Source organism: Microcebus murinus, chromosome 8, assembly GCF_040939455.1.
Source record: "Microcebus murinus isolate Inina chromosome 8, M.murinus_Inina_mat1.0, whole genome shotgun sequence".
NCBI lineage: Eukaryota > Metazoa > Chordata > Mammalia > Primates > Cheirogaleidae > Microcebus > Microcebus murinus.
The window spans coordinates 55,088,979-55,101,910 of record NC_134111.1 but is presented as its reverse complement, the minus strand read 5'-3'; the positions used below and the strand labels follow the sequence as shown (position 1 = coordinate 55,101,910).

Below are 12,932 nucleotides of genomic sequence, written 5' to 3'. Positions count from 1 at the left end.
ATTAGGGTAAGTACTATGGTTTGAATATGTTTCCTTGAAAATTCAGGTGCTGAAATTTAATGGCTGATTTGTGCTCTTAAGAGGTAGGGCCTGGTTAGAGCTGGAACCCATACTACTAAGTGAAGTATCCCAAGAATGAAAAAACAAGCACCACATATACTCACCAGCAAACTGGTATTAACTGAGCAGCACGTAAGTGGACACATAGGTACTACAGTAATAGGGTATTGGGCAGGTGGGAGGGGGGAGGGGGGCGAGTATATACATACATAATAAGTGAGATGTGCACCATCTGGGGGATGGTCATACTGGAAAGTCAGACTTGTGGGGGGAAGGGGGGAATGGGCATTTATTGAAACCTTAAAATCTGTACCCCCATAATATGCTGAAATAAAATAAAATAAAATAGGTAGGGCCTTTCAAAGGTGATTAGGCCATGAGGGCACTTCTCTCAGGAATAAGATTAAGGCCCTTATACAAGAGGCTTCCCACAGTATTTGTCTCACTTGTCCCTCTGTTTTCCACCATGTGAGGACACGGCATTCCTCCCCTCCAGAGGATGCAGCAACAAGGTGCTATCTTGGAAGCAGAGAGTAGCACTCATCAGACAACCAAACCTGCCAGCAACTTGATCTTGGACTTCCCAGCCCCAAGAACTGTGAGAAATAAAATTCTATTCTTTATAAATTACAGTCTATGGTATTTTTGTTATAGCAGCACAAACGAACTAAGACAGTGGGGAAGTATACTTTCCCCCCAGGGAAATACATTGAACAACAATATAATCAATCATGGCCCCAATTATCAAACAAACATCTGGAAAGCTCAGGGTCTGGAAATTAATTAATATGAAAAAGGAAAGTTATAGAGAAGGGAAAGACAAGACATTGGTCAAACCTGAGTGACTAAAGAGATTTTAATGTCTGATTATAACAAAGGCTGAGCACAGGTCCAGATATGATGACTTACTTGCAATGTTTTACAGATAACCTGGGCAGAATCTGGCAGGACTGTCCATCTAGAACTTAGCACTGTGGTGACCTGAAGAGGTACAATTCAAGTAAAGTATTTCCAGCTGATATGGTGGCAGAATGAGAAAAGTTACAATCATTTGTTATTATTGGGGGAAAAAAGCTTGACCTTTTTATAACAAATATAATTATAACTCATCATGATTCCCTCTAGGCCTGGCACAGTAGGTCACACATGTAATCCTAGCACTCTGGGAGGCTCAGGTGGGAGGATTGTTTGAGCTCAGGAGTTCGAGACCAGCCTGAGCAAGAGCAAGACCCTGTCTCTACTAAAAATAGAAAAATTAACCGGGCATAGTGGCGTCTCCCCAGCTACTCGGGAGACTGAGGCAGGAGAATCACTTGAACCCAGGAGTTTGAGGTTTCTGTGAGCTAGACTGATGCCACAGTACTCTAGCCCAGGTTACAGAGCAAGACTCCCTCTCAAAAAAAAATATGATTCCCTGTATAGCAAAAGACAATTTAGTGCCGCATGGTGGTGCTCAGGAGTTTGGTGCTGAATACAGTGTAGCCTAGAAAAGAGAGTGCAGTGGAGAAAGAAGAAACATCACAGTTTTAATGGGGCCAGTCACAAGGGGAAGGCAGCTCTGGCAGCTAGGATGTCTTTGACCTGACTTTTTGTTGGTTCCATAATTTGCATTGGCCTCACTTCCATTCAACCTGTAGCCTGGCACAGGATTCTCCTTTCAAGATCAAACTGAAAGGGCTGAAAGGTCCCTGGCCATTGGCTTGAGCCTCAGGTAGCCTATAGTTCTGAGCAGGCTGAATCTTCTGTGTCCACCACCATGCTGCTCCTCAGCCAGAGGTGGAAACATCCGCCTGGGTTATATTTAATGTAGTCAATCTAGGAGCCAGCCTGAATTGTTTGTCTCTTCCTCTAAGGTTTTGCCTGGACACAAATCTGAGCTCTGGTAAAACCCTAGTAGGCCCAACTGCAGGGTCCTACACAGACCCTGGAATGCAACCTGAGTAAGTGACAAAGGGGCACAGCAGTGCTCAGTTATGACCCTCTGAACCCTCACACCCAGAAGCACTTAACTCTGAGCTGTGTGCTCACTGACAAGGGGTAGGATCCTCGCTGCCAGCTGCTCACATAACAGCACCTCTAACGGAAGCTGTGTAAATAAGCAGACCTGTGCCAGCATGCCCTTGGTGGCTCTCTGCCCTCTCCCCATCTGAGATATGAGGATGATTAATTGTAAACATCCCTGTAACCCACCATCTTGTTGCAACTGATCTATTCCTTTGAATGCATTAACCCCACCTCCATGTACCCCAGATATTTTACCCCCAGGGGTAACTGGATTAGAGGAGGAGGTCTAGAGCTGCCCTAAGCAAAGATAAATCTCAGTGAGATGTATGAATATGAAATAACTGATTACATACCAGACCAGGAGAATGGTTTCAAGGGGACACAAAGTGACAGATATGCAGCTATGTCAGATAACCTGATGCAGTGGAAAACCATAGGGATCTACTATTTTTATTTGTAAAATATTTATCTGCTCAATACCCTTCTCTCCCAAATATACCCTGTATTCTGGAAGAAGTCCAACTCCACTGGTCACAAGACTGGGAACATATGACAACAATTTGGCCCAATCATAGGACACTGTACACTTGGATCTACAAAGTGGGGAGATAATTTGCCTAGGACTAAACAGAATCCTCTGAGGTTTTTTGTTTTTTTTTTTCTTTTGGCAGAGTCTCACTCTGTTGCCCCAGCTAGAGTACTGGGCCTAGCTCACAGCAACCTCAAACTCCTGGGCTCAAGCAATCTTTCTGCCTCAGCCTCCCGAGTAGCTGGGACTACAGGCACGTGCCACAATACCCGGCTAATCTTTTCTATGTATGTTTAGTTGGCCAATTAATTTCTTTCTATTTTCAGTAGAGATGAGGTCTCATTCTTGCTCAGGCTGGTTTCGAACTCCTGACCTTGAGCGATCCATTCGCCTTGGCGTCCCAAAGTGCTAGGATTATAGGCGGGAGCCACGGCACTCCGCCTCCTCTAAGGTTTTCAAGTGGCAACTTGCCTCTTAGGTCTCCACTTCAGGATGACTCATCTGGTCTTTTCCCTGACTGAACAGTGCAGGGGCACTAATGGCCATGGAACTCAAGTGTAGCTGACCACCTGTTTACTGGTTGGTTGTTTGTTTTGACAGTGTGCTGGAACCCTCTGCTTATGACCACAAACCCATAAACCTTGTCATTTCCCTCTAGTTGGGAAGCATGATCTTAATAGGATTCTTGTCCTGATCCAAGTTTCTTGCAGTCAACCACTCTTCTTGGAAACCACTGGACTTTGTGGCCCTGACTATTCACCATTCACAAGGCAATGGCCACAGGAAGTGCTGGACACCCCTCAGCCATTTCTATCTCCCAGCATCAAGGAGACAGTGGGGCTGTGCCTACCACAAGTCTTCTGAAACATATACAGTCCTTCCAGCCATAAGGAATAATCATTTTCTTAGATATCCCCTAACCTATCTGGGTGTGTTCCCCACAACAGCACCCCTGTGGGTTGAACACCAAGCAAAGAAGAGTTGAGAACACTCAGATCTGACCTTTTTCCTTTCTTCCTCTCTCCTGCCCAGAAAGGCTTCCCACTTCCTCTTCCTCTTTAATAGGACCTGCATCTAGGTCATGTCCTCCTCCTTCTCTAAGTGGCATTTCCCTTCCCTTCCCTGGGAAATGATGCTGGAAAAGCTGAAGACAAATAAAGTGAATTTCCAAGATGAGAAAATAATCGCAAAGTGTTTTCAAAATAGTATCCCTGCTACTCCAGCAAAACCCCAGCAATCTTAGACAAATGTCCTCATATTTATTCACTCAACAATTATTTACTGAGGAGGCAGAGACACAGTCCTTGCCTGCAATAAAAGCACAGTTTTGTGGGAAGACCTGTGAGCAGGCAACAATTACAAAGGTCTCAGCACCTTTAACACTGAATTACATGTTCTCAACCCCACATGTCTTCCTTTAAAAGATGGGGAAGAGCTGTGTCTTATCCCATTGCACCTAACACAGAGGCGGTCTTTTAAAAAAAGTTGGTTGAATAGATGAATAAATGAATGAATGACACATGTAAAGGATAATGTTGTAAGGGCATGTGTATAGGGCATTATATGACACACAGAAGGGTTTCTTGTTTTGACTGGGTTGGGGGATAGGGCCTCGGTCAGGCAAGGAGAAGAACCTGGAGAAGGTGATGCTTTGCTGAGCCTTGCTGTTGAGCCAGTGTTGAGAGGTGGAGAAAGACATTCCACCCAGAGGTACTGTGATGGGAAGTATCCCGCCATTTCCCAGCAATTGCACATTGGAGCTGCAAAATGCAAGACTCCTGGAGTGCTTTTTGAGGACAGGAAGCTGGTGAGTGTGCAAGACCTAGAGGGCCTTGTGTCCATGCAAGCACTATGAAAGATTTTCAGTCCATGAGGACAGGTACTTTGTCTGTTTGCTCACCATTGTATCCCCTGCACTCTAATCACATTTTCTTCTTCCCTCTCACTTTACCTTACACGTGGTTTTAGCCAGCCATGGCCCCAACTTGACCTCAAGTCAGTCAGCCCTACAGCTCATGCCCCTGGGCTGCCAAATCTCCATATCACTCCGTATCTCCCAATCCAAATTTCCAGGAGCCGGATCTAATAGATGTAGCTTATATTTTCCCAGCAGGATATTATGGGTCAACCAGTTGGATAGCTGCTCTGAATGAGGTTCCCAACCCTGCTCCAATCAGCCTGGGCCACAAGGGCAGGTCACAAGGTACCACCACATTTTGCCACCTTGGCAGGAGGGCTGTGAGCATGAAGCAGGTACAGGGCTGATATGACCAGGGCAGGTCTGCAGATAGAAGGAAAGAAAAAACAAGGACCATTTCTTATTCCTTTTTTGTTTTCACTCTACACCTTCAGAGAAACGTCTCTAGCAATGGACTGTAGAAATGATCCCTGAAAGTATAGTCTTAAGACCATTTCTTATTCTTACTTGCATCCCCAATGCCTATACAGTGCTTCATATGTGTTGAATTAATGGATAAATGAATGAATGGACATGTGAGGGAATGAGAAATTAATGAAGCAGAACCAAGTGCTACTCAGAAGACAATTACTCTAACACTGGGGCAAGAAGGATCCAGACACTGCTCAGCAGCCCTCTTGAACTAGAGCCTGCCTGGCACACTCTTGTGCTCCTAGACCCCAGCCTGCCCCCTCACAGGGGCCCTCTAGGAGCTCAGCAAGGAAAAAGCCTGTCTGCCAGGGCTCCTCACCCAGAACCTCCCTCTGGCTGTGAAAGCTGCTCCCGTGCCAACAACAGGAACTTGACCCAAGAGGCCTCTGGAACAAGAGAGGACTTCAGTTGAACTCCCTAATTAATCTCCGGTTTGGCAACAGTGACTGGGAGTGTCAAAAATCTCTAGTCAAACAGATGCTTCTCCTGAGCTCTAACAACCAACAAAGTTGTCAGTTATGTTGGGGAACAAGAAGCCATAACATTACTGAAGAGTCCAATGCCTGTGTTTGAGAGACGTGGAAAGGAAAGCACTGGGCTTGGGCCCAGAAAGGGTGAGTTTGAATTTGAGTTTGACCCTAAACAAGTTACTGGACCTCTAAAGCCCTCACTTTCCTTTAAATTAAGAATAATCACTTCTGTCCTTCCCATATCTCATTCGGTTGTAGTGAAGACCAATTCAGATGACACTTGTGAAAAGAGCTTGTAAATGAGTGAACATCGTACAGGTGTAAGAGACTATTATTGACATCAATAAGCAATTAACAATTAACTGGGTAGTGGTGGGCAAATCTGGAGGTTAAAGGTCAGTTAAGAGGCTGCTGCAGGTCATACAGGTAGTGCTACCTTGAACCCAGGCAGAGGGAATGGGGAAAAGGCACAGAGACCTTCTCTTGATTTTCTCACCCATATGAGGCAACTAAATTGTTTACTAAATGAATTGATGAAGTATAATCAGCAATTCTTCAAAAATAGATCTTACTTATCAAAACTTTACATGTTGTAGTAATTTCTTAATTTTGATTTTCAACTCCTATTTTTAAAATACCAGTAAACTTGGTGAATGTTTCATTATTGCACTCATCACCTGATTTAATGTATTTGTTAGATTTTTTTACCTCTTCTTCTAAACTTTAATCCTTATAGGGGAAGGGCCACATTGCATTAATATTTGAAACCTCTCTTGGCACCCAGCATACTGCTTAATACATAATCAACATAATGTTTGATGAAGGATTAATCATATCACTGTGGATTGACTTATTACTTCAAATCTTCACAATAATCTTGCAAGGCAGGTATTTTAATTCCTGTTTTAACAACGAAGAAAGCAAGACTCAGAGAGGTTAAGTAAATAAGTTATCGAGGCCCCATAACTGGTACAGTCTGCACTCAGTGGGCCTGCTTCCCCAGTGCCCACCTGATAACAGCTCTGGAGGGGGGTGTCCTTGTGATTTTGCTTTTATCTTTATGTTGCTGAATTCCTATCCAACCCCATACTTGTCTTGGTGGGACACACATTTCACTTTGGGGAGGAGGGAAAAGGCTTCCGGGAGGACGGAGGCATTGCCACGAAGACCGTGGGAAGGTTGAATGCATGAGACTCAACACTCAACTTCCTCTTCTGGCAACAGCTGTACCACCCTGAATGTGCCTGATCTTGTCTGATCTCAGAAACTTAAACAAGGCTGGGCCTGGTTAGTACTCAGATGGGAGACCTCTTCTGAAAATGATGGTCTTCTGGGCAGAGGTCCTAGGGGGTAAAATCTGCTATAAACTTTTCAACAAAACTAAAGGAACTATACACTGCTCTGAGCTTGGCGAAACCTAACACATCTCTCCTTGTCCTATGGGGCCTTTTGTTTGTTTGTTTCAGGACAAGGACAGGATGAAGAGGGTGGAAAGGGCCAGGACCCCACACCTATCCAGCAGAAAGGTGGCTGGCAGAGGTCAACCACTAGGAAAGGAGGTTCTTGGCACCACTAGTAGAAAAATGTGTTGTTTTTAAGGCAGCTTATCATTGAGAAGGAAAACCAAACTGCTATTATATGCTTATGTCCCTGTTTCTGTTTTTTGGTTTTTTTCCCAAATATCAGAAGCACATCCGACCTGCCTGGTCCAGCTAATGCACTCACAGTCAAACATGTTCTTCTACTAGAGGACCCAGAATTCACAGTGCTCTGTGAACACTGTTAAAAATTGCTACACTGAATGTCATCATGCAAACCAGTGACAATTTTACTCAGTGACAATTGGTATCAAGCACTAAAAATTTAAGGATATTTAACAAAACTCAAGAGAGTACAGAAGGCTATGAAATGATGAGTAAATGTCTCCATCCTGAACTGACACCCACAGAAGCCCTAAAGTGAACCCTGAAAACCCCTGAGCCAACCAGTCACCAATCACTGAGCACTTCCTTCTGAGGCATGAGGTCAAAGGCGAGTCTCTCCCTGCCTTCCCCTATAGTTGGAGAGACATGCACTTACTTCCAAGGAGAGCTGATCATCCAAGGAGGTATTTGATAAATACCAAAGGGTGGCCCATACAATCTTCTGATGGCATAGAACATCTTCTTATGGAACATGGATGATTTTAAATCAGCCCTTCCCGACCTCAACTTCTGTGCTCTGGGCTGAAACTGAGCTGAACCTTAGGTCTTGAGGTCCAGTTATTTATGACCTTGTCTTTGTCCCCTATTAGACTACCAAGTTCCTTGAGGGCTTCCCAGATAGCACCTAGCACAATGCCTGAAACATCATAGGTGCCCAATAAGTGATAAAGTAAATTTATAGCTAAGGCTATCATTTGCCTCATGTTCAGATCAGCTATGCATATGTAGTGAGTGCTTGCTCAAGGCAATTCCTATGTTACTGTTATTGCTGCCTTTAAATATTTCTTTGTAGAAATATAAAGCACAAACACCTGTGTATTAATGTCCTTTGGTGGCTGACTTTCAGGTGGGGGCTAGAGATGAGGAAGGAGGGAAGCCTCTTTGTTTAAAGAAAGCTCAAAGGATTATAAAGAGAGAGAAGTGAGTCCTGATCCAACTACTAACAGATGTTCTGCAATTGCTGCTGGCTGTGGGAGACACTAAGAGCTGAAATTCTTCAGTGGCCACAGGCCTGCCTGAATGTGACAAGGATGGCCATTCATTAAAGCCCCCAAACCATTGCCAGAGGCCAGCTTTAGGGCTCTGGGCTGGGTCTGCCTCTCTGGGCCTGCTCCCGGCCCACGGTGAGGCCTGGAAGATTACCTGCTGGCCACGTCAATTTGGCAGATAAGAAGTGGCACTGAGCTCTCGGGCAAGCTGCTCTGAGTGGCTGTGTCTGTGATCTTCTGGCACTTGCCGCCCAGGCTGGCTGGCTTTCCCGCTTGCCCTGGCACTTGGGCCTGCAATTTCAGAAGGTACTGGCAGCAGAACCTGGAAAATGGTAACTTTTAAAAAACGTGGAGAAAGCTAATGTCAAGTTGGCAAAGCTCACCTGAGGCCACCTCCATCTGTCGTTCCCTCCCTTTATGGCTCTCCATTTTCGCTTTCTCTTTAGCAGTCAGAGCCTCTGCTGTCCTTTCCGTGCCCTCGCTGGGGAGAGCCCCGTGGTCCGTCTCGTCTCTGACCCCCTCCTCCTCACGGTCTGACAGCTGGGCAAGGCAGCTGAAGCGATTTCCCCAGGCTTGTCTGCTAAGCCAGGGGTGGAGGGGAAGATGACTTCAACACGAAGCAGACACACCTACCTCCCTGCCACAGGCAGGCAGAAGGTTAGGGCCTGTGCAGAGCACGTGATGGCCACGGCAGGACTCCAGTCTCCTCCCGCAGCCCATGTGGGACCAACAGGGACAGTTGTGGGATATCAGGCCCTTCCTGCCACCCTCTGGGGTGGCATCAGCTAGCATCAGCTAGCATTCCTTAGTTGCAAGTAACAGAAACCAAGTATGTCAGGTTAAAAAAGAAACTAACCAGAATTTACCAAAAGTATTTAGGGGAATTCATAAAATAAAGAAGAAAGCACTCAACAGCCCAGTCTTAGAGCAGGAAGAGAAGATCTTGGGATGAATATGGTATAGATTAATCCCTCAGGACATTTTCTGTCCCAGGATCAAGCAGTTTAAGAGTCCTGGTGAATCTGATTGGCTACCTTTGGATCAAGTGACCCAAACAAAGCCAATCAGATTGGCTTAATTTGATTGACAGCCTCACCAAGATTTTACAGAGCACGGGGGAGGGAAATCTGGGCTCTACCAGAGAGTTGGACAACTGGGCAGTCAAGGAACAACAGGTGTCCACCACCTTCAACCCAAAGAACCCCTTTTTCTTCACACCTGTGTTTGCTGTAACTTGCCAACAACTGAATTTTACTGTGAGAAACGTGGTGGAAGAGTTCAGGAAGTCAAGAACAGAAGGGGACCTGATTACCCCAAAAGGAGAGTCCTGAAGCTGTTTTCTACTCCTTGGAAAGCCTGAATAGAGGAATAGCATTCATTCAAGCCAAAAACCTCCCCCAGATGCCTCCATTGCTTTTCCTCCAAATCAAATCAGGCAGCAATTTTTTAACTTTATCCCCTGAACATCTTTCATTTATACATAATCCTTCAGGCCCCAACTTTCCACCCAGCCAGGGCCAGAGCCTCCTAACCAGTCTCCCTGCCTCCAGACTTCTCCCGCCAATTCTCTCCCCCGCTTCAGCCAGAGGGGTCTCCCAGCGACTCAAATCTGATCAAGTGACTCCCTCTCAGGGGCTTCCAGCTGCAGGTGGGAAACCCCAGCACGCTCGCAGGGCCCCTGGGATTTGTCTGTGGTCACTTCTCCAGCCTTCTTGTGAGTCACTCCTTTCTTAACAACTTTCACAAGAAGTTTCTTAAAAGACTATTAGTGCCTGCTAACTGCGGTGAAGAGGTGGGCAAAAGAACTGTTTTCTCCCACTGCCTGGATTCAATGCTATGAACTGAATTGTATCCCTCAAAACTTCATATGTTGAAGCCCTAACCCCCCAGGTGACTGTATCTGAAGACAGGCCCTGTAGGAAGATAACAAAGGTTAAATGGGGTTATAAGGGCGGGACCCTACACTGATAGGGCTGGTGTTCTTACAAGAAGAGGAAAAAAAAAACACCAGAACTTTCTCTTTCTGCCATGTGAAAACACAGGAAGAATGTTACCCTCTGCAAACCAGGAAGAAATCCTTCATCAGAAACTGCCCCACTGGCAGTTGATCTGAGACCTCCAGCCTCCAGAACTGTGAGGAAATTAATTTCTGTTGTTTAAACCATCTAGTCTGTGGTATTTTGTTATAGCACCCCAAGCAGACTAAGACAGGGGGCATTCCCTGAAACAGTCTTCAAAAACCTTGACATCTCTTTGCAGTCTTTTGTTTTAGAATAAGTTTTGATATTCTTGCATTATGCCTCATAATAGCTTCATTTGCTTTAATATAAATGCATTGTTTTAAATCACACATATAGTAAATCAGGCCACTGTGATCTGCTGGCCTCTAGTGTCCCTGGCCCCCACACCACACCTTAGGCATTCACAGCAGTGAATACAATGGACAAAACTCCCCACCCTGGGGACCCCACCTTCCAGCCTTCCAGCCTCATCTGCCCTGTCTCCTTTAATCACCTTCCCCAACCTGCTCCCCTCACCTGAATGCACCTCCTTGTTCTCATTTCCTTGCCTTTGCTCCCACTATTCCCTGGCCTGGAATGTCCTCTCCACCTGAGTCCCACTTGTCTGAATCTCAGTCAAGCTTCTTTGTCTATGAAGGATTTTCTCAATACCTCAGCCCACAACAACCCTTTTTGTCTTCCTCAGAACTCCTGAGGTGCTCACTCAGTCACCACGCACTTGCGAGGATTCATGTTAGGTGGCTTTGTGTGGTTACGCACGTGTGTGCGTCCTTCCCACCACCAGAACATAAACCACCTGAAGGCAGAGACTGGTTTCTATCAGTCTCCTCTGGGTCTTGCTCAGCGCTTCGCACCTGGAACTCAATGAATACCGACAGAGCAGGGAATGAAGTTGGCAGGGGACAGCTCTACGGGGTTCCCCTGACCTCACTGGCTTCATTTCCCACTTCCCAGAATGCCCACTTGTCTCTGTCACTCTGTCTGGCTCCTGTCAGGTTAGGATAATGCCCTGCACCATGGCACTGGCCATCGGAGAAGGAACCCAAGTCTTGAAGGTTTCACAAGGCAGACATTTTCCTTAAAGCCTGATAGAACTGATCAGGTCCCTCTTCCTTTCTTGAGTCCTCCAGGACAGAAACTGAATAGATACTCCGAGGTATATTCTAACTAGTGGGAGATTCTCTTTTTCTTTCAGAAGGACAAGGATATGACAGCAGAGAGGAAAAATAAGGCAGCAAGAGGACCTCCAAAGAGCCAGCGTGTCCTCTGATGCACTCCATTACACACACACTCACACCGAGGCACAGGGGCCTGGGAGCCCACAGCTTGTGCTGCCTCTACAATGGAGTCACAACATAGTTCTCAGCAACATCACGCCCAGAGGGTTGCCCTGGCACAGTCAGACAGAGCCCGCTCAAAGCATGCAGGTTGTGAATAGTTGCTGCTTCACAGCGGACTTCACAGTCACCACTGTTTCTCGCCATCTACAGCCATTCCTACCACCATCTGCCAAAAGGGAAGGAAGAGAAGTGGTTCGCAGACATCATCACTTGCCCAGCAACTTGGCCTCCCCCTGTAAACTGCCTATCTTGTCTGCCAAACATGGCAGCCAAGACAGCTCCTACCTTGGGACTGAATCAAAGAGAAGAATTTAAGAAAAAAAAAATTCTCCAAGACAGCAAGACCCACAGTGCTCTGGGGCCACATCTAATTAACTTACAGCCTCTGATGTCAACAGTTTCCAAGGCTGGCATAGTGCATTTGCAAACACATTCCAGAAGAGTCAACATGATCTGGTGTTGACACAGGCCCATAACCGTCAGAGGCAGTAGTTTTCAATTTATGGATGCCGTAAAGCTTTGGCAATATGATTGCTACAATGTGCGGTGTGTTTTTGACAATAAGCAGGAGTTGGGGGGTTGGGGAGCACCAGTTCCACATTTGGCTGTGGGTTTGGGCTTGTGAAGGAAAACCTGCAGTGATTTCTGCTATTGCAAAGCAGCTATAATAATGGCTCCAAACAATGAACCTAGGAATGTTATGTTGTTTTTTACTAGCAAACTCTGGACTTCCACATCGGATCAAAGGTACATTAGTCATTCAACAAACACTAATTACCACCTACTCTGTGCCATGCATAGTGCAGGATAAGTGCAGAATACAGTAGGAGCATAAGAAATGGGCGGTACGTCTACCATCATGGGATTCAATAAATGTCAGGTCTCCTTGCTTCCAAGAACCTTCCTAGGAAGGACCATGATGGCAGGAAAAAAAGAACAGAGTTGTCATCAGCTTTTGTTGCTATCACGTCAAGATGTGAGCATCCACTGATGCAGGTTTGTGGGAAGTGTTCATGTGGGCAGCAATAGGAAGAGTGACTTTTTCATTGTCTAAGACCCAGAGATAATACTGGACCTGATTATTGACCAAAATAAAACATCACCAAAAACATTCTTCATTTATTATCACTTGTAGACCTCAAGGCCAACATTTGGAGGTACTTTTCGAAAGCCTAAATAATACTCTCCCAAGCTAGAGCAGAAGAGTGCCTGTTTTGTCATATGTGTATGTGTGTGTGTAGGTATGTGCATATGCCTAAGTGCTGGTCTGAATCTCCCCTGCTAAATCCCTATGGTTCTCAAAAGCAGAGGCAGCCAAGCCACTGAAAGCCATGCAACCAGCAAATATTTACTAACCACCTCCAGTGTGCCAAGTGTGTGCTAAAACAGAGGGCCTAAGGGACAAACTATGAGGCTCTTAGAAGTTA

The 12,932-nt window shown here is 45.8% G+C and overlaps 1 pseudogene; it reads right to left on the bottom strand.

The window, feature by feature from the left end:
* Positions 1-4,892: 4,892 nt before the first annotated feature.
* On the bottom strand, positions 4,893-4,997 carry LOC142872783 (uncharacterized; annotated as a pseudogene).
* Positions 4,998-12,932: the final 7,935 nt, after the last annotated feature.